We start from the raw sequence: 22,551 nt of genomic DNA, 5'->3' as shown, positions 1-22,551 counted from the left end.
AATTGCCACAGTGATTTAGGATCATCTCCCAATGCAACGCTGTAAAACTCATTGCTGTTGCAACCCGTAACAGTGTAGCCTATAAACATAGAAGATACTTACACATCTATATTTTTCCACTCATAATTAATTAATTGAATCATTGATCAGAAAGGCCAGATTATGCCTATTATAAATACTGACAATGGCCTTGCCGTTCTCTTACTGTGGGTATATGGGGATATGTTTCCTTGGTGATAATGAAGTTATCCAAAGCTCATTACTAATGGCGTACAGCATAAGGTTCAACTGCTAAGGACAAACTCCAGTTAACAAAGAATTGCTTTTCTTTAATTTAGAAAAATAGGATTTGCGAAAGCCTAAACTGAGAGAGAGCAAAATAGTCATTTGAATTAAAAGGAGAATTTCTGACACAGCACTAAAATTACATAGAAACAACAAAATTGTCTTTAAATAAACCATCTAGGTAACATCATTGATTCTACAGTTCAAAGAAATTATGATCCTTGGGGACTGGGAGCAATAGATATAAATGCTGGTTTTCAGAGCATCAAAACTGTTTGCTTCAAAGAGGACAGCTTAAGGAGATGAAACAATCCTGAGACCCTGTCAAAAGACCTTTTGGCCTCTTAAGAAGTCGATGGAATTTGACATGCACTGCAGGATTTGTAAAGTGGCTCCCTCGAGATATATTCAACAAGAGTTTTTGACTGATGGTAGTTGTTCTAAGCCATCCATTTCCTTAAATCTTTAAGAAGGTTTCTATTTATTAAAGGAAAAGAGGAAGAAAAAGAAAGGCAGGAAAGGAAAGACATGCCCTGGAAAAGGGTATTTATTTCATGACACATGGTACCAAATGGCCCTGCTGTTCTAGAAATGACTCAAATGAACAAACAAATCAAAGAAACCAGAGAAAACCCTGATGCTCAGGGACTGCTGATTTTATTTGTGTTTCTGGGGTCTTAAGGGGAGCCACATAAGAGCTAGAAAAAAATAAAAGTGTTTATAATAAAAAAGAAGTGATAATTGAAGGTCAGCCGGTGGCTACATTCTGTTTCTAACATTCCTACCAATTTTCCTCCTGTTAATCAAGGAAAACTTACATTTACCATTTAAATGGCCATGTGAAAAGTAAAATCAATACTATTTTCAAATCTTTTCCATTTTAAAAAAGTCAATTGACCTTACTGAATTTCTTCTCTAGGTAGAGGTAAATGGCTTATTCCAGAGAGGGATGTGCTTTTTAGGATGTGGACAGTGGGGGCAGTAGACTGCTTCGTGCTCATGTCCGCTCTGGGGGTTGGATACCACTAGTGAGTGTATCACGTGAATTGAGCCCCAACTAGACAGCTGTTTGTGGGTGGGAGCCCTCTCCTGGAAGAAGGTTTCCTCAGCTTAAAAGGAACAGGTTTCCCTCACTGCAGGGAGGTACAAGTAGGCAGTTTTTATGAACCAATTTCTAAAGTTGTGTTCTTTTCTGCCCCAGGATTTGTTAAAGCAGATAAATATTTATAGCATCAACAGATTTTAGTTTTGTGCCTACTCTGTATAAAGCCAGGTGTTGGAATCTGAGAAATAAAAGGGAACACAAGACATTGCCTGTATTTCAAAGAGGCAAGAGGCAAATCTCAAATCCTTCCCACTCCTGTCAGTTTAACTAGGAGCTGGTAGGGACAGAGAGTACCCTGGATATTTCTTAGGGAGCAGATCACTGCATGCTCTATGGTAGCCTCTAACCACATATGGCCTCTTAAATTTAAATTAATTAAGATTAAATGCCATTAATGATTCAAATTTTAATTCAGTCACACTAACCACATTTCAAGTGCTCTGCAGCCACATGTGGCCTGTGGATTTTGCATGGGATAGAGCAAAGATAGAGTATTACCGTCATTACAGAAAGTTTTATTGGGCAGCATTGTAAGGTGTCCTAGAATAATAAGAATAATAAAAAAGCACTGGCCTGAGTGTTAAGAGACCATGGATTGAGTCAGGCTTAACACTATTTTGTGTGGCTTGAAACTTCCTCTTTCCCGAATTCAATTTCTTTTTCAAATGAGGAGGTTGTTCGAAAGCCCACGAGGTCTCTTCAGCAGTGATGCACAAATACTGTAAGGCTGTGTTCCAGAATAGAGCTAAGAGTCATCCTGAAAGCAGGCCTCTTTTTCAAAAGTTTCTGAATGAATAACTCCCTCTCAAACTGAAATTTGACCTTGGTTTCTTTCAGGGGTCAGGCCTGTTTGGCTTCTAATAAGCAAACAAACAAAACTCTAAAGTGTCACTGCCGATAAGACAGTATTGTTCAATACATTAAAATACAGTGCTAAGAGATTTTTCATAATCCGTATTATCAACCAATCTACTAGCGCCATCTGAATTGTAAATATTAAGCTTGTTTTGGTAGCCATGGCTGAAATGAAACTCTAAAAGTATACCGTAGTTACATTTGTGATTTTATTGAGAATTGTTTTCACTAGGGAACTCTCAGCCTGTCGGATTAAAATGGTAAAGAGACCTTTTACTGCAAGAGCTCTGACAGTTATCCCCTTAGCAAAGTTTGCTTTTGTGATAATTACACCTACTCTTGTTTACCAAATGAATCACTTTTCAGTGCTGCTTTTAACCTTGACTGGTTTCCTTTTATGATTATTTTTTGCCATGAAGAGATATTTAGAAATATGGTGCACATTTTCTGCTACTCCTTTTCAAGTGATACTTATTCTTGATTTTCTTTAAAGCAGATTTCAAGGTTCATTTTAGGGGGCAGTTAAGGTGGGGGGAAATATCAGTAATATGTCTTTCACTTACAAGAGCATGAATGTGCAATGGTTAGTGGGGAATAATTCTACTGAATTTCTATGTCTCCCTTGGGGACACGGTAGGACACACAGGCACCGCCTAACCCACTAGGCATTATGGGAGGAAGAGTTAAAATGATTTAGAGACACAGAGAGGAGAATGAGACAACTGGTTTTCTGTAAGTGATTTGGGTTGGGTTTGGTGGGGTAGGTTTCTCCAAAAAGCAACAAAAATCACTCTAAGGTAGAAGAATGCTGAGATGCTGAAATCATGTGCTGAATCAGATGCTGAATTCAAGTCCATGTTTTGTATGCACCAGTGATTTTTACTTTTTACTTTTTATTTATTTATTTATTTTGCACCAGTGATTTTTAAATATAACAGTCAGTAATAATCAAATGTCCCAAGTTCTAACATAAAAGGCCTTATATCAAATTCAGGACCTATGTCCATTTATTGGGGCACTAAGAGATTTTTCTTTATTATAGTCATGTAGCAATAGAGAAGGCAGAAAGGATATCAGAAAGTATCAAGAATGTTTAGGGGGTGCCTGGGTGGTCAGTCAGTTGAGTGACCAACTCTGGGTTTCCATTTCGAGGCTCAGATCAAGATTTAGGTCTGTGGGACTGGGGCTGGTGGGGCTCTGCACTCGGTGTGTCTGTCCCTCTCCCTCCCCCTCAGCCCCTTCCCTACTCATCCACTCACTTTCTCTCTCTCTCAAATAAGCAAATTAATGATGATGATGATGATGATGATGATGATGATGATGATGTTTGGAGGTATTTAGGAGTGGTAAGCCCATGGGACAAGAGACAACCTAGGACATAAGCACAGAAGGCGCAGCCTATGGGCAAATCCAAATAGCACTGAAGCAAAGAAAATGGTGTCAGAGGCTGTTGAAATTTGGGACGACAATCTGTAGTACAAGGACGCGGAAAGGAGAGGTGAAGTCCCATTAATTTATTATTGCTCCTCCCAGGTGAAATGCCCTGAGGCAGCAAGACAAGCATAGGCACATCCAAAGACAAACATAACTGCATCTATAAAAGCTTCCGTGTATTCCACGCCCCTCCTCCCACCACCACCATCTATCTCTCGATTTTCACCATCACACTTAAGTCATGGTCCATCCCTCTTGCAAGTGTTGGCTTCCTGCTCATTCCTTAGCCACTACACTGTGGCTTCCACCACACCCCTGCACTGAAAGTGACCTCATTAAAATCACCAATGCCCTATGTAGACAACAAAACCACACACAATGGATTCTGCAAATGCATACCTTTCTTCATTCGGTGACCACTTTGCCTTTTTGAGATACACTTCACTCAGCTTTCAGGGTGCCATGCTCTTTTGGTTTTCCTACTTCCCATCTTCTTTGCAAACTCTTTTCCTTAGAGTTACATTCTAATTATTGGAATCTCTGATGTGGAAAACAAAGGCAGAGGAGAAATTATTAAATTTCCTTACAACCTACAGCCCATTGACAAGTCCTTGAAACAGGCAGAGTGACATTCCTCTAGGGACTCAGATGTTGATACTTTCCTATGGGCAAAAGGCAATCTTAGCTGACCCCCAGGACCCTGTACTTTAACATATAAAAATTCCTTTGGGATCTTCTATTATCTCTACCCTCAGCACCCCAGATATATGTTGGCAATCATCCCCCAAGCATATGATCCACTGAGAGACATCTGAAGGATCTCACGACTGAGTTTTTACTCAATAGTAATAAATGCCCTTTCCTAACAATAGCTAGCCCCCCTCAGGATCCTGGAAACCTTGTTTCCAAAGTACTTGGGAGGCTTACATTATCCCTAACCCCCTCCCAACTTGAGAGTATACAATGGGCCACTCTCATGACCCCCAGCGCAACTCTCTCTCCCTATGGGTCCTGTCCCTGTGCTTTATTTTTTAATTTTATTTTTTAAAGATTTTATCCATTTATTCATGAGAGACACAGAGAGAGGCAGAGACATAGGCAGAGGGAGAAGCAGGCTCCATGCAGGGAGCCTGATGTCGGACTTGATCCCGGGACCCCAGGATCACGCTCTGGGCCAAAGGTAGGCACCACACCGTTGAGCCACCCAGGTGCCTCAGTCCCTGTGCTTTAATAAAATCACCTTTTTGCAACAAAGACATCTCAAGAATTATTTCTTGGCCATCGGCTTTGAACCCTAACATCTTTCCTAGATCAATATCCACCTAGGGTTTCTTCTTTTCTCACTCTATATACTGTCTTTGGGCAATTGTAAGATTCAAATACCACAAATATACTAGTGATACCCAAATACACGCTATTTTCTTTTGACCTTCATATAGAGCATACCCATGACTTGAATTCATCTTTTCACAGTCTATTTATTCCCTTTCCATTATTTCCCATTTCATTAAATTGCTTCATCCCCAGCAATTACTCAGACAAAAATACCTAAGGGTACTTGATTCCACCTTAGCCTTAAATCCCTACCTCCTAACGACAATCAATTAATTGCCAAGGCCTATTATTCTACCATCTAAAAGCCTATTGATTCTACCATCTAAAAGGCCACTTTTTTTTTCTATCCCTTTTTCTACTGCCTTTGATCAGGCTATTGTCTTTCTAAAAAAATGTATGCAATAGTTTCCTGTCTCCAAAACTTTAGTATTTTGTATGTGCAATTTACTTATTGTCAAGCCAGAATGATCTTTTAGAAACATGAATCTGATTCAGACAATCTCATCCTTAAAATCATTCAGGAATTCCTATTGTCACCAGGATTAAAGTGCCAGCTCTTTAAGGTGGTTGGTAAAATTACACAGGATTTTGCCCTCTGTCTTCTTACCCCATCCTTAGGAATATTTCCCCTCAAATTCAGTGCTTCAAACTTTGATTTTTTTCACTTCTCTGGTTTTTTTTTTTCACATTGTCTCTTATCTCACCACCTTCACACCTGTTGTTTGTCTTTCACCTCCACTCCATTCTTCTGACTACCTTTAATAAAGATAGTTGGGAGAAAGGCAGGCAGGGACAAAACCCCCCAACCCAAGAGGAAACCACCCTTAAAAGGATTTTACACCACTCTGGAAGAGCCCTCCACCCTTTCCCACATGAGAATTGGATGACAAAAACCTGATTGGGTGACAGGTGCTTGGAGGGTTAATCAGATCAAAACAGCCTGCCAAACAGGCCCCCAAACCTCCTGGTCTTAGAAGCTCCAGTGGAACCCTCTTAGGTCAGCTCCAGCTTTGGGAGCTTTGTACTATTGCTCGATAAACTGAAAGCATCACTGTGTCTGGTCTACCTCTTCATTCTTCCAAGTAGTGTGACCAAGGACTGCAGGCACCAGAGGAAAAGAAATACTGGAACACCTCCTCAACTTTTCAGATCTTGTGGCAGACACCGCTTTCTTCAGGAAGAGATTTTTCTTGACCATTAGACCAGGTTAGACCCCCTCAGTAAGCAGCTTTCCAAGAAAACTTGAACCTCTACTGTCACACAAACAAGACTCTATTTGATTTTTAATTATCTACCTTTCCTACAAGTTATAGGCTCTGTGAAAGCATGAATTTTGTCAATTTCACTCAGTATCATTTCCATTAATTGAATGAAAGATTCTTTCACATAGGAAACATTGAAATCAGTACACAAGATATAAATATGCACAGTTATATGTACGACACATAATATGCATATACATTCATTAGTTTAGCACATATCAGTGTTGTGTGCTAGAGACTCCTGTACAGAGATAATTTCATATACAATTTATGCAGTATATCAGGCATTTCTGCCATGCACAACATATGTGTTCTTGGGTAATTTTTGTTCTGCAAAATTGCGCACTGAAAATAACAGGGCTTATTGGAAAAAATAGAGTTGGGCAGAGATTCAAACCCAATGTAACTTTTTAACTAAAGCATTAACTAAAATATTAATTGGTAACTGGGACTAAAACACAAAGAGCAGAGGCAGGCAGCCTCTGTGTGGCTGGAGTTAGTTTTTTTTTTTTTTTTTTTAAAACCACCAGAACAATGGATTGGAAATGCTGGTTTGTGGGCACTGAGATGCTGCAGACCAACTGAGCCCTGAGCTGCTGGGGCTGCCATTTAGGGGTAATGGGAGGAAGAGAAATGGGCCAGGAGCTGAAAGCTGTACGAAGCTGGTGGCGAGCCTCTCTGGGAAAAGAGCTCCTCATGCAGGTACTTGTTTTTTTCTTAAAGTACAGCTGTAAGGGTAGCAGCTGAACTGAGGGCTTTTTCCTTTGCTGATGACAGTTCTAATTCTACTCTGGCTATTCTGGCTCCCTTTTTCTAGAAAAAACCTGCATGCAAACTTCCATTATTTCCAAAGTCCTGATCATGTATAAGGTAATCAGTGTTATAGAAACACACACAGTGTTAGAGAAACAGACTGTGTTTGCACACGAGGCAAGTGGTATCGGATTGTGTTCTCCTCATGCCTGTGGATTTTTATGATCACATTCATAAGAAAAAAATATGAAAAGCTAATCAAGCTAATTAACCCTTTCTCACGACTGTGACATAATATGTCCTTTAATAGAGGTAAACACAGAAGTGCTTTGGAAGCAAATGCGTGGGAAAGAGAGAGAGACCGAGAGAAGGAGGAAGAGGGAGAGGCAGACAGAGTGAGTCTGGGTGCAACAAAGGAGGCAGAATCACCGTGAGTTTTGTGGAATATGGGATTTTACGATAAGAATAAGACCTTACACAATCAGAGATGCTGGGGATGTCAAGGGTCTTTTGAGAAGAGAAATTGCAGAGGATTACAGAGAAGTTAGTCCCTAAGACTTCTGATGTGCTGTTGTGGGTAAACAAATAGAAACTTGGGAAGGGATCTGGGAAAGCTGGTCTCTGCAGCTGACGGAGCAGGACAGAGCAGGGCAGGGCAGGAGAGCTGAGCTGCTGAGGCCTGTCACCGCTGCATCTGGCAGGGGCCCTGAGGTCCTATCAGCAGAATTGGCTGTTGGGAGGAAGAGCTATACGTAGAACAGGGAGATCGAAGACAAGCTGGAATTTGCCAGCACTTCTGTGCCTGTCTCTTCTCATATCCCACTGCAAGGACTTTGGGAGAGGAACGACGATATCTTCACTGCACCTTCCAAATCGTGCAGATTCCTCTTGGGGCGAGTTTAACTTAGAAGCATATGAAAGAAGGGGAGTCTTGGAAATAGAGTCACAGCTAAGGCAAGCTGACATGGTAAAACACGCTTTGTAAATTAGTCTGCAAAGGGAGGCAAGTGCAAATTTTGGAGAGCCTAAAGGCCAGGACTCAGGATTTGCATTGTGTTCTCAGGAGAGAGTGTCTTGCCACCATCTTTACTTTTTAAGATAATTTTAGCAATGGTAGGATGAGCTGAATTGTAGAGGCACTGGGAGTTTTGGAGTCCAGTTATGAGCCCCTGAAATGGTGCTGCGTAAGAGGTTATGAAGAACTGAAGTAGAGCGTGACACTGGAAATAAAGAAAAACTATTTAAAATTTTTTTTTCAAGGAAATTCCATTCAAACCAATTGTTTGGATTCCAAGTGGCACATGGTCCTAAATGATGAAGAAATTAGAGTCATTTAGGATAGCACTGCTCCCATGTGGCTCAAGTATCTCTGGGCCTTTGTTCTTATCGTTGTTCTGAAACAATTTTCCAGATATTTGCATTCTCATTTCCCCTCAAGCCTGAGATCAAATGTTACGTCGCCACGGAGTAAATTAAAATAGTATGCCTATGTTTTCTTTCTTTAATTTTGTATTTCTTCATAACATTCGATACCACCCGATCTTATATATTTATCTTTTTTTCTAAAACTTTTTTATTTTCTTCCTTCTCCACACATGACCAGTTCCGTGAGGGAAGAGATATGTTCTTTGCTTATAGCTGTATCTCTGAACCTTCAATAAAGAGTGATGGCCCCTGTGACCTGGTCGTGAGTAGTGTTGGCATTTCAATAACAGACTTTGTAATAAAGTCAGGAAGTGCTGTGAATAGAGGCACTGACCTGTGAATGGAAGTACAGTCATATCCTTCCCAAAGGGATCAGTTTTTTTATATTGGTACATTATAGATCAAATTTGTTGGGATTTCAGGACATAGTGATATTCATACTAGGTGTTTCTGTCTGGATCAATAGATGTCATCATCTAAAGCCCAATTGTGAGAGGGACAAGGCTCAGGTAAGTTCTAATTCCAACTTGAATGCTTAGAAGGTCTAGAAATTCATCTAGTCCATACCCCAAATTGTTGGAGTGCTGAAGTTCAAACTCTACCTACTACTATTGTGGTTGGACTTCTAATTCCTTGCCAGGTATTAGGTTAACTGTGGTTGATGGTTTTGATGGAAAAATCTTCCACACCCACATTTGGGCAGGAATTCGTCATTTGTGAAATGACAAAATGTCATGAGGTGATTTCATGAAAACCTAGAATTATTCAGTCATTATTCTGTACTGAGGTTCTGCACATGAGCCAATCAGCACATTCCCTGCAGACATGAGACCATGATTGCCTGCATCTGTGTGCCCTACATAGGTAAGAAAATAAGGTTTTGCTTGAGGACAGGGGATTCAAATTCTACTAATGGTACTGAATGGTAGCTTGGGGACAGTTGGTGAGCAGAACAAGGACACGGGACACAGTACAACAAGATGCTAGGAACATCTCACAGAAGCCTCAGAATTTTTGTTTGTGGTTGAACCTGAAAACAGCATGAAATAAATGTTATCTGTGTTCCCTCCCAGAGTCAGGGGCTTGGAATGGGATCGTGATCCTCTGAACAGGAGATTGCCCTGGGCATTGAAAGCCACATGGACAAAGCAAAAATATCTTGGCTGGAATGCTAAAAATAGACCTAACCAAATGCCTTCAGTTAAAAGTCACAGATCAGTGTTGGGCAGTGTTGATCACAGTGAAAACTGACTGAGTATGTATGGTTCAGGGTGCCAGGGTGATTGCTGTGAGCAAAACTGGTATGTGAGCAGCATGCCTTCATGTGCTGGCAGGTGTGTGATATTTTTGAGCGCTTGTATGTATTTGGGTGAAAGTTTAATTGTTTTAAGACCCGGGACAATCCTGTAACTCTCATCTGCTGTGAATTCAGCTATGTTGCTGACCATGTCATTTAGTCTGCTATTTATCCTTCAGAAAATATAGCCTAGTGCTGCAGAAATGGGCCATCTATATTAAGGTACAATTACTTGATTCATCTCAAAGAATTGCATATGCATAAATGGATGAGTGTGTGTGTGTGCATGCGTGTGTGTATTTGTAAGTGATGTGAATCTCAGAGACATCCAGTCCAGGCTATGGAGAAGGCTCCACTACTGGTTCTGATATTTTCTGCTTCTCCCCTCATGTTGAGGGTGCTCCATGTCACCAAGATAACTTTGAGGTCATCATGATCAGCTGCATTGGCTTTAGTGGGTCATTTGTAAATGTCAGAACCAGGGCCCCGGGAATTATAGTAAGCAAAGTTTCCAGACCAGATAACTCTGCTGGTATGTTCATTAGTCTTTTAGTGAATGGATAAATTTTTTATGATCAAGATGTGTATCAGTGCTGCTGTCCTGTTTAATTATAGAGAGAAGAAATAGGCAGACACACTGATGCGGCATTCAAGTGAGGGGGAAAAAAAGTAGAGGAATTATTACAGACGTCTGGATGGTGTCCTTAATTCCCCCTCCAGCTATTGAATCTCAGCTGTCTGCAATCAAGAACTGAGTCACAAAATGGCTTGCATTGTGTTGCTATTTTAGTTTGACAGGCAGCCTTTCAGCATGGAAATTGTGAACAATTCACCAGGTTTTTAAATTTCTATAAGAAAAACATTTGAACACTGTTAGAACTTCAGCTATAATAGCACTAAGTATAACTTTACAAAAATATTTTAATAATTATGTGAATATTCAGTAAAACCTTATCAAATTGAAAACAAAGGTGCAAACTCCCCTACCACCAGCAGATTTTAAATTAACTGTATTCAGATAAATCAGTAATTTTATCAAAGGAAAGTAGGGCAATTATTTTGCATAATATACAATTGGGGGGGGAGATACACGATTAATTAGGCATTTCTGAAAGCAGCAGATATTTTGAACCACTTATCTGCTGAAAACGTTTTACTGAGTTCTCATTTTCCTAGCTGAGACAAATATTCAAGTCTGCAAATGTTTATATTTGCGGTGTGCATGCATGCATATAGTTTTACCTAGGTATTTGTGTATTTCTCTCTTCGGCACACACAGGTATGCACATGTAGGAAGGATCCAACACCCTTTGGCTGGGTGTGTGGGGAGACTTACCCATCCGGGTAGATTGTTTCTGACAGATTTTAGAACGTCGCTGCCTCCCCTCCTGCAGGAGTCACTTTGGAGAAATGTATGAAAGGGACCTCAAGTGCCTGGAGAATATAGACTCCTTATCATATCATTCAAATACACCATTGTATTTTTAAAAATGCAATGAATGCTTATTTAAAAGGACACCGAGGCGGCGTGCTGATTCCTCAGAAAGGTGGTAAGCTCTTGAGGCTGCCTGAACGGAGGAGGCAGACAGAAAGAGTAATTTAAAGATCATTCTAATCTGTTCCTAATGGAATTTGTGGTGCTTTTCTTCCTCTTTCTTTTCATTGTTTTTCAACCTAATCACTAATAGGAGGCTGAAATGGAGTCTCTTAATTGTTTTTCACTTTTTACAAATTCCAAACGCACAGTTTGGAGATTGTCGTTCGTGATTGGTGGCTTTTCCTCACTTTGCTCACCCTGACCGGTGGATTTATTTATTTTTTATTCTTTTACTTCTTTTCAGATTTTGGTTTGCAGTCTATTTCATCTACCTGGGGGCAGTTGGAAATAAATAAAAAGTTGTCTCATTCAGGAATTCTTTAAAGTAAATAAATAAATAAGCAAGACTAATAATTAGGCAACTCATTGACTAGGCTGTTGAACCAGGTAAAGTGGGAAAGAAATTATTCAAGTTCCAAACCTTTCTACTTGCAAATTAGCCAAAATCAATTGTGTTTTAAGCGTTGCATCACCTTGATTGATTTTAAAATGGATAGCACTTTGCTGTTCACATTTATGGTGAGCCGTGAAGGACTTGGCAATAGGCATCTTTCTACCGTGTTCTGCATTAAACTTTTTCAGTAGTGCCTACTTTTTTAATGTCGAACAAACTTCACTGCAGAGTGCAGTTTGGTTTTTCTGGGACGTTGAAATACAATCTTCAGATTGTATAAATAAGTAAATACAATCTGAAGATTGTTTATTTTTTATACAGCATTCTTGTATTTCCATAGAATCCCTAGCAGGTTCTAACTAATTCCTTTAAGTCAAAAGAAATATTTTTGAAGTTTTAGGGTTAAAATAGGTAGGACAAAATGCCATACGGGGAGATGAGTTAAAGCCTAAGATTTATATGGTTTAATGAGAGTCAAAAAGAGAAAAACTAATTGGTTTTGAAATCAAAAGATAGAGGTTGTCTGGCATAGAGAACACAGACCAGCTCTAGACATCTTTACCCCCACCTCACCTCTTTTTTTATTTTCTCGTCATGTATTGTTTTGAAAACTAAATTAGAAAATGTAAACTTATTTGACAATATTAGGCACAAAAAGAACAAGAAGTAAATTCAATTTTTCTTCCTTAAATACAAACCAGGACACACAATGAATTAAGGGAATGATTAATTAGATGCTTAGTGTCTTCTACATTTTCCCCTTTCTTTTGCCCTTTCTTGCTTCTTTGGTACACTCCATTTCACCCAAAGTGTGGAATTATCTCTAGCTCTACTACCACAGAATTTTTTCTTTTGCTATCCTGCCAAGCTCATGCAATGAAAACGGCAAGTTAGGGATTATGCATTACACTGGTGGTAATAAGTGGTAATTACTATGTTTGCAATTGATGGAAATGTCATGGTTATATAGGTTAAAGAGGAGAACCCAGATTGCACGTTTTTGGCATATATGAAATTCTTGAATACATGTTCATTTGTTAGAGTTAGGGATGTTCCTAAAGTTAAAGACATTTGTGGCTACTTTGCTAGAATGTTGCACGAAGAATATACATTTTGTACAATGGGATGAAAGTTAGATGGGGCACGGTTTGAGCATGTGATATCATTTCTAATGATTAATCGTTTATAAATATTGATAATCCAGTTTATTTTATAAGACACTCTCTTGGCTGAGCTGGAATTTTAATTTGTAAAAATTGGCTGGAAACAAACATTGGTAATTAGTTTCTAGTTTGCATAAGCCTTGCTTCGCAAATATTTGCTCTTCTAAAGAGTTAGCAACGGGTGTTTGCATATGTACAAGGATTTGTGGGCAGTAACAGTGAAACTCATTATGACTTTGGTAACTGCCATCATGTATTTTACATGGGCTTCATATTTGATAAGACCCACCTGCTTCTCCTCATCTCCTAGTAATCCAAATTTGACATTTTAGGGAGCCAGTTAATTTTCTCTCTGAGAAGATATGTTCTCACCTGCTTGTCCACATTCCCAAGAAAGCTCTTTTTTTGTTGTTGTTGCCATCATAGCTGGTAAAAAAAGAGTTCAAGCTACATTTGGAATCTTGAATAAAGATATTTTTTCCCTTTCACATCCACTTTCATTTACTTATTAATAAAAACGACAGTAATTAAAAATTTGTTTCATTTTAAAGGCAGGGGTTGAACATTCTTTCTGAAGTCCAGGGAGGAGGCCTCAATCAATATTTAAAAATAAATACTTCTGGTGTTTCTGACTAACTCAGGGATCTCACTGTGACACAAATGAATATAGAGAAGGTAGTCCAGAATAAGGCACATTTGTCATAGAAGGCTTGAACCAGGAGAAAAGATTAGAACTTATATTGCTATATAGTTTTATATAGTTATATATATATATTTATATATTTATAATATATAAATTATATAAATTTATCTATCTATATCTATAGATTGATCTGTATCTATAATCCTACGCATCAGACCTTGAGCATAATTTCTGGTATCCCAGTACCCTGATAGCCTCCATTATGCATTTTCTAACCACCCTTCTTCCCTTCTTCAAAGAAGGCAAGTATAAAAATAGTGCAAAATCAAAGATATGGTGCAGTGAAATAGTCTTTGCCAGTAGGATTTGCATCTGAACCCCCCTATGAACATCAGCTCCTTTCTATTGAGCCTAGCTGTGTTTAATCGAATTCTCTGAGATTATATTTTTGCCTCATTGGCATCTAGTTGTCCTGGAAATCAGGGTTTACAATGTCAGAGAAGCATAATGGGAAGAAAAATACTTAAGTTTTTGATCCCTGATGTTTCTTTGTCATATTTTAGCCAGCTTTGCTGTATAAACTCAGTTGGAGCTTCTATTATATGAGCACATATTGCTTTCTCAGCCTGGAATGTCTGTGCTTGGTGGAGCTAAAATAGTTCTCCATGAACCCACAAGAATGAGTGCATGTCACCTTTATGGAACCACAGAATACTTTTAACTTGCTTATGTAATTTTTCTTTTAATAATTTTGTTTAAAAATTTTTTTTTTAGTTTTATATTTAGTATTTGGATTTTTGATGCATGTGGAATTTTTAATAGCTTTAATGAGGTGTAATAGATGTATAATAAGATGCATACATTTGGAAAGCATAATTTGAGCAGTTTGATATCTGTTTGTATCCATGAGTCTGTTACCTCAATGAAGATCATGAACATATCCAGTGCCTTCAAATGGCCCCTCTTATCCCTTTGTAACCCCTCTATCCTGCACCTTTCCTCCACTCCAGACAACTGCTGATCTGCTTTCCATCACTTTAGTTTTAATTTCATAGAATTTTTTAGTAATGAGATATAAAATACATATTAGTTTTCTGGCTATTTCACTTGGCATGATTATCTTGAGATTTATGAACGTTGTTATGTGAATCAATAGTTCAATTCTTTATATTTCAAAATAATATTTTATTATGCAAAATAACATAGTTTGTGTGGCCATTCACTTGATGGCTGTTTGCAAATATTTTTGCTTTTAGATATTTAGGTGTGTGGAGATAGCACATTGAAATTTTAATTTGCATTAAATGCCTAATGACTGGACATATTGAGCAGTTTTCAAATCCTCTTATTTTTCAGCCTAACATCTTTGATAAAATGTGTTAAATATTTTGCCCAATTTTTGTTTTGTTTTGTTATTATTGACTTTTAAGAGTCCTTTGTATGTTCTAGATATACATCCTTTATTGGGTATATGATTTGTGGATATTTTTAACCAGGCTTACACTGCAACTTGGATTTTCAGTATTTTTTTGAAGAACAGAAGTTCTTAATTTTTATATATTTAAATCTGTGGTCCATTTTGAGTTAGATTTCGGTATCTTTCAATTTTCTTTTTTGTCTGAGAGATCTTCAATTATTCCAAGATCACTGATTTAAAAGATTATCCCTTTTCCACTGAATTTTATTTGTTTATTTGTTTCTTTGTCAAAAATCAATTGACCATACATGTGTGAGGTTATTTCTGAATTTTCTATTTTGATCTATAAGCTCCTGAGAACAGAGAATATATCTTTTTATCAATGTGTACACACTACTCGGCATAGTACTTGGTACGTAAAGAAGCTCTGTTCATTGTTGAATAAAGTTAGTAATGATGTGATCATGTGAATATATATGACTACCAAAAGAAACCAACTTTCTCATACTGTGATCTTGTTTCTGTCTACCTCTCTGAACTTAACAGTTTTCAAATTTGCTCTCAGGAATCATTGAGATTTCAGAGCAGTGCCTCAGGGGCCAGGTGGATTTGGGTTGAGAGGTAACGATAGAAATATGGACAAGTTTCTAATCCTGTTTGTTCCACCTTATTTATATATTGCATTTTATGTATGATTTAATCCAAGGAGCAGTTGCAATGACTTGTACAAAAAGTATGAAAAATAACTGCTTTAATATACTGCCTTTCCCAGGGTTACTTACATATAACATTACATAAGAGAAGGCCCTTCCATAACTTAAAATACAGAACATCTAATTATGAAGTGGCTTAGTATTTTACTGGTGATTTGGAAGATTTGGGGGACAATGGGGCTCACTATTATCCTTTGAATTATGCCATATAGGTAAATGCTTTCACTAGTAATGAAAACTCAAGTGAAGTGTTTTTGTTTTTTTTTTTTTTTTTTACTCAAGTGTAGCCTTATAATGGGGAATGATGCATGGATTTCCTGTGACTGAATATTATTCTGATTAAAAGACAAAACTTCAACTTCGCTGATTCCCTCTTTTAAAATAATGATAAATGCCTGAAGAATTTGACATTCAGTCTTCAATATGAGATTGCAGTATCTAAGATAAACAGAGTTCAAAAAGAAATGAAAAACCCATTATTAAATAGCTCTAACATTTCTTGTGTAAAAAGCTTGAAAATAGGAGAGAAAAAAGCCATTTCTGAGGAAACAGTTTACATACAAGAAGAAAGATTATTCAAATTGTGTGATAAACAAGAACACAAAATCATAGCTATCTTCTTGGCCATGCAAGGTGTGCCTGATGTCAGACATTGGCTAGGATTCTGGTGTCAGTTTATTTGTGTTTTTTAATTTCGACTACTTATTTTGTATATTCTGCAGTAAAATGTGATTGTTAGAAAATATGATACCTCTGATACTATTATTTGATAATGAACTATTGGCTAAAATCAAAGAATCTTTGAATGACAGTAACTTGTTTCAAAATTTCCTCAGAAAGACACTCAACTTGTGATGTTTGTTTTTTCCTGCTCAACATCAATGACCTACATAGGCCACTAGCCTGGGCTTAAGGGAAAAAAAATGTTTTATCACAAAAGCCAATGATAGCTTTTGACATCTGTGCTAGATCCATTTCCTACCTGCTGTGCTTAATTTCAGAATTCAATTCTATCATTAAAATAAAAACCTTGTTGGCTCTTCCATCGATGTGCCACATTACCTCAATTTTCTCCAAGCATCGTGTACAATTTCTAGGTACCAGTGCCCCCTGGACTTACTCAGAATTTCTGATCTTGCTACCCTGCTGTATGAATTGATCTTGTATATTGTGGGATGACATGTGACCTGTGGAAATACATTGTTTCTTGATTCTTTTCCCCAGCTCAAGTCCTGAAATGACCTATTTTTCCACATCTTTTCTGGGCTTACTTGGGATTCCTCTCTCATCCCATAAAGATTATCTTTCCACTGGAAAGAACTGGGTCTGGGCTGAGTGTACATTTTCAGTATCATCCCTCCATTGTGTGATGTCTCTTGAATTTCAGTTTTAAACAGCAACTGAGAATATTAACTCAGAGCCATTACTTAGCAGCTGAAGACTCTGGCAGAACCTTAGGAGTCTGTGGCTGGTAGATTTACTGATGCTAGGGTTTTGATATTAATGAGAGGCATGGGACAGATACCTTTGATTTCGGAGAGGAGAAACTGATAGATCTAGGTTCTGTATGGAAAAGATGTACATTTCCTTTAGAGAGACATAGGCAATATTCCCTCTTGTTGAGTCTGCTTTGTAGTTATTCCTAATAAGTATACTTCTGAGTACCTGTTTACTAGTTTAGTAGCTATGAAGAAGACAGGTGCTATATATCCTCTTCCATATCTAATTCCCTCTTGGACAATGGTAGCTCTATGCATTCTGGTCCCTAGGGCAGGAAACATGGGTGTTGTCTGTCCTACATTCACCAAGTGATTAAACTCTGTTCTTTTTTACTTTGATAAATCTATCTTGTAACTATTATGTCTTTTTCTATTTCCATAGCTGCAGCTTCCTTTCAGAGAATTATCTGAATGTCTGCAGTAGACTTCCTGATTTATGTCATTTCTCTCTTCGTCTACAGTGCCCCTAGAGAGATTTCTGTAAAAGGCAAATATCATGCCATTTCCCTGTTTAAAAATCTTTGAGACTCCCCATCACATAGTACATTGCTTGGGAGTGGGAAATGATAGGTGGAATGGGTGCAAAGCTTGCCAAGTGATTCAGACACATGCCTCCCTTCCTGGACTGAGAATCAATGACCTACAAGATAATAATAGGTAACAATTACATCAGACAATTTCAAATACTTTATATGTGTCTAGCCATTTAATGTTCATAAATATCTTTTGGTTGCAGGGACAATTTTTAGTTCCATTTTATAGATGAGGGATGCAAGTTATAGCAAAGATAAGTAATTTGTCCAAAAATGACACAAGTCACTGGTAGCAGAAGCAAGAGGCAGAGTGGAGATATTCTAGATCTCAAGTTTATGTTGCTAACCTGTCTACGATGCTTGTTCCCTCAACGGAGTTCTATTTGCTTCTATTTATGTGACTATTAGTGATTTACATAGACTATCTGCTATGTTCTTCATCTCCAGTCCTCCAGTCTTTAAAAACTCCTCTAGTGTCTTTGGAATTCATTCTGGCATGGCTAATTTAATTGTGATATAAGCATAACAATTTTTTCATCCCAGAATGGTTTACTAAAGCAGGTAGTGAAAATCCTGGTAGAACAACATTAAAATAAGATAATTTCTCACTTACCTAGATGCCTTAGATGTGAACCTAATCGAGGGGATCATAAAGGAACATGACAATGTGAAACAGGGGTTGACAAATAAACAAAAGTTGCATAATACATTTTCTAGGGATGCATGTTGACTCAGATTTCTCTCTCTAGTAAAAGATGATCGAATTAGTCAGAGATTAAAATAAAAATTTTCCTAAAAAAGGTAACTCATTGACTTAAATTCTCTAAGGGTTATATTACTGATAATGAAGGAAGTGCTGGTTGCATGCAGTAAATCAGAGAAGCAGGGTATTAGAACATCTGAAAGAAGAGAGATGAAAAAGGCTCAGGACATTTCACATCATTGAAACTGCTTTTCTGTGGTTGGCAAATGCTAAAAAAGGAAATTTTCAATGCGATGATATGACATAAAGTTATTCGTTCTTCAGAGGGATTGATATTACCTTTTTAATCATATTATTGGCCATGTGGCTATCCATTCAATGTTATGGTGATTTTGTTCAAGCATCTCTGTTCTTAAACTTCTAGAATTACAAATCACTAACTGGCCACTTGAACTGGTACATTTAAAGGAAGAGCCACATGCAGAAAGATGCCTTTTTATTTGCATATTATCTAAAGCAACACAAAACACATTTACAAGCTTTATGTAAAAAGTGGGAGAAAGAAATTTCTAGGAACTAGAGAGTGGTAAATACAAATTAATAGTAAATTACCCATAATAACTGCTTTAAACAGGCTGTATAAAATGACATTGATATTCTCTTTTCTGCACGCATGCAGCACACTTTCTTCTTGGCATGTTTCCCAATTGTTTATTAATTTAGAGAATGTAAAACAGTACTAAGGGAATGCTTGCATCACCATCACACTTTGTTCTTTGTAATTCTCCTTACTTTAATTAGGTGTAAAATTGTTCACTTTGATTTCATCTATGATGAGATTTTTCAAGAACATTGCCTCATGACTGGGGAAGAGCTGCTGTGTTACCTTCTCCTGTAGAGTGGTTGGGATAAAGTGTGCTGATTTTTAATTTTTTTCAAAAAAAGCTTTGTTGGCATATAACTTACATACTATAAGATTCGCCTGTGTTAAGTGTATGGTTCAATTGGTTAAGTGTATGGTTAAGTGAATGTTCATACATTCATCATCATCATCATCATCATCATCATCATCATCTAATTTTAGAAAGTCACTCCCCATTTCTGTCCACAGCCCTGGGTGATAACTCACTCATCTACTTTCTGTCTCAATATATTTCTCTCTCTATTTGCTTTTTATGAATATTTAATATGAGTGTAATCATATAATATGTGCTCTTTGTAGGGCATGGAGGAAGTTGAGAGACATTTTAGAAGTTTTCTCTATTCTGTATAGAGGAATAGCATTCTATATTTTAGGAAGTGTGAGAATTCTATACCACTTGCACTTTTTACTCCGATCTCAGGCAGGTTGCCTAATCTTTTTTCAGTTTCTTTGTCTATAAGATGGAAAGAATAATAGTGCTTATCTTATAGGGGTAGGGACTTAAATGTGTTAATATGCATAAAGTTTTGGAATGGGACCTGGCTATAGTAATATTACATACAATTTTTAAATGTTATTGCTAATTTGATGATCATCACCATCCCTGAAGAAGAGGAATATACCTGGGCAGATTTTTGAGTCCTGGTGAATTGGGACTGTTATCCTTGAAGTGGTCAATGAAATATAAATCTACCCATCGGGTGGGAAATTAAGAACTAGCTCTTCTCCAACAGGAATAGATTTGCCACATTAATGAATGGCAGCTTCCTAAATCATGAAAGGAAACTATGGTGAAGAAAGAGTGACTTTTCTTTCCTTGTTGTGAATCATGAGAGTGGTTCCCTTCTTGGGAAGCTCCATCTCCATAACAGAGGAAGAGAATCAAGTGGTGATGGCAAGATCGTACCATTTTCCTACATTCTAATAATAAAACAGAAGAGTGTCCTTTTTAAAATGTCCTGTGCCAAGGCCAATTTCTGCAGCACACTTCAAAATAATCTCTATTCACCAACTACTCTGTCATTTCCAATAGATTTTTTTTTTTTCAAAGCTAAGTAGAATGGCTTATTTACTCCAGACTTGTCCTGTGAAATCTAAGCTGGCTGACCAATCTGTCTGTTTTACAACCTTAGCAGGTGGGAAACACTTTGGGGGCAGCAGGTGTTACATTTCTCAAGTGGCTGCAAAGTAGGAGTACTCTTGAAAGATGCACATTCTCTTTGCTTGTCTTTTTCCTGGAACAACTCTGACAGTCTGGTGTCTAACCTTGGTAAAACTTTCAAATATCTTTCCCACTACCGACATGGATAATAAGAGAAATACATCATTTCTAATGAACGATTGCCATTTATTATAGAGTTGTATTTTCTGAGGGATCCAAAGTGTGAACATATTCTCTGGTCCATAGACTGAAGCTCTCAGGAACCTTTTTGCAGCCTGATGTATTCAAGTCAATTACTTTAATAGCTGCTTCTGTTATGAAAGTTTTATTAAAAAAATAAAAGGATATGTCAGGAGATCTATTTCAGGTGAATTTTCATATTGTCTCTTTGATCTCAATTAAAATCTTACACTTTAAAAAAACCTGAAAACTTTGAGTTCACTAGTCAACTGATTTCTCATTACATTTGTCTAATTTCTTTTACTTAACACTGATAATATCTACTTGTTATTAGAGGTGATAGTAGCCACAGTGACTTTAGTAAAATATTCTCATGTATTTCATATATCTCTTCAGAGGTAATTCTAAAGTAGGTCCCAGGATAATTTTTATATTATGTGATAATTCTACACGCTTAAAAAAAAAGTCCTAACAATAGGATCATCCAAATAATGGACCTGAATATCTCATCTATTTGGACTTTTTATATTAATAAACTATTTTTGAAAAATCTCAATATTGAAGTCATTCCTTTCAGATTCTACATGGCTGGACACCAATACGTGAGTTTCTTATTTTCCTTCTTTTAAAATTTCTAATCATCAAGAATTTTTAATTTCTAATTCATTCAAAGTAAGAATCTGGGTAACCAAGGAACTTTCTGAAAAGAATCTATTTGAAATGTCTTTTCTAGTAGTCAGTAAAAAGATCTATGTAGAAGACCAAAGGGAAAGACCAGAAGAATCAGAATCTGACCCTAAAACATATGACAGTTACATAATTGATAAAAATAGCATCTCTAGTTAGTGGGCAAATGATAGATAATTCAGTGAACAATGTTAGGTCAAGTGATTCATGATTTAGGGGTGAAAATAAAATATCTACTTCAGGGGTGCCTGGGTGGCTTAGTTGACTAAGCATTCAACTCTTGATTTTATCTCAGGTCATGATCTCAGGGTTGTGAGATTGAGCCCCATGTCGAGGGGTGGGGGTGGTGGGGGTGGTGGGGAGGAGGCCTCCATGCTGGGCATGGAGCCTACTTAAGAGTCTTTCTCTCCCTCTCCTCTGCCCCTCCTCCCTTTAAAAATTGTACTTCATCTTATATAAAATAATTTTCACATGGATTTAATATTTTAAACATAAAAATAAAAACATGAATCCTTAGGGAAGGGATGAATATTTATCCAACTTTCTGGTAGCCATGGCTTCTAAGCATGAAAAAGAAAGCTCTATGAGGCATAAAAAAGGAGGATTGAGATATTTGACCATAAGACATGAAAATTTACACATGGCAAAAACACCTCAACCAATTTTAAGTAAAAACGACGAAATGGGAAAGATAGGTACAACACATATGGAAAAGTAACAACACTATTAAATATGAGGAGATATTGCAAGTGAATGACAATGACAAATACCTTAATAATGACATTGAGCTGGCAATCTGCTCACCGAAATATGAAAGACCAATAAACATGACAAAATGTTCTAAATTACTTATTGACGAAATAAAAATATTATTGGAATGCCATTTTGTTTTATCAATCTGGCAGATTTTTTGTTTTGTTTTATTTTATTTTTTAAAGATCTTATTTAATTATTTATGAGAGACAGAGAGAGGCAGAGACATAGGCAGAGGGAGAAGGAGGCTCTCTGGTGGGGAACCTGATGTGGGACTTGATCCCAGGACCCCAGGATCACGACCTGAGCCAAAAGCTCAACCACTGAACCACTAGGTGCCTCTGATTTTTTGTTTTAAAATAATACTGTTGGTTAATGCGGGGGTAAAAGAGTATTACTACATACTGGTAATAAGTTTAATCTGGTATAATTTT

General features: G+C 37.4%; 1 pseudogene; it reads right to left on the bottom strand.

The window, feature by feature from the left end:
* The window catches only part of LOC140595568 (ATP synthase subunit d, mitochondrial pseudogene), a 109,078-nt pseudogene extending 89,566 nt beyond the window's left edge, over nt 1-19,512 (bottom strand).
* Between the last annotated feature and the right edge of the window lie 3,039 nt (nt 19,513-22,551).

The sequence above is a fragment of the Vulpes vulpes genome, chromosome 15 (genome assembly GCF_048418805.1).
Source record: "Vulpes vulpes isolate BD-2025 chromosome 15, VulVul3, whole genome shotgun sequence".
NCBI classification, from domain to species: Eukaryota; Metazoa; Chordata; class Mammalia; order Carnivora; family Canidae; genus Vulpes; species Vulpes vulpes.
Note: the sequence above shows the minus strand (reverse complement) of the source record. Positions and strands in the feature narration are given on the sequence as shown.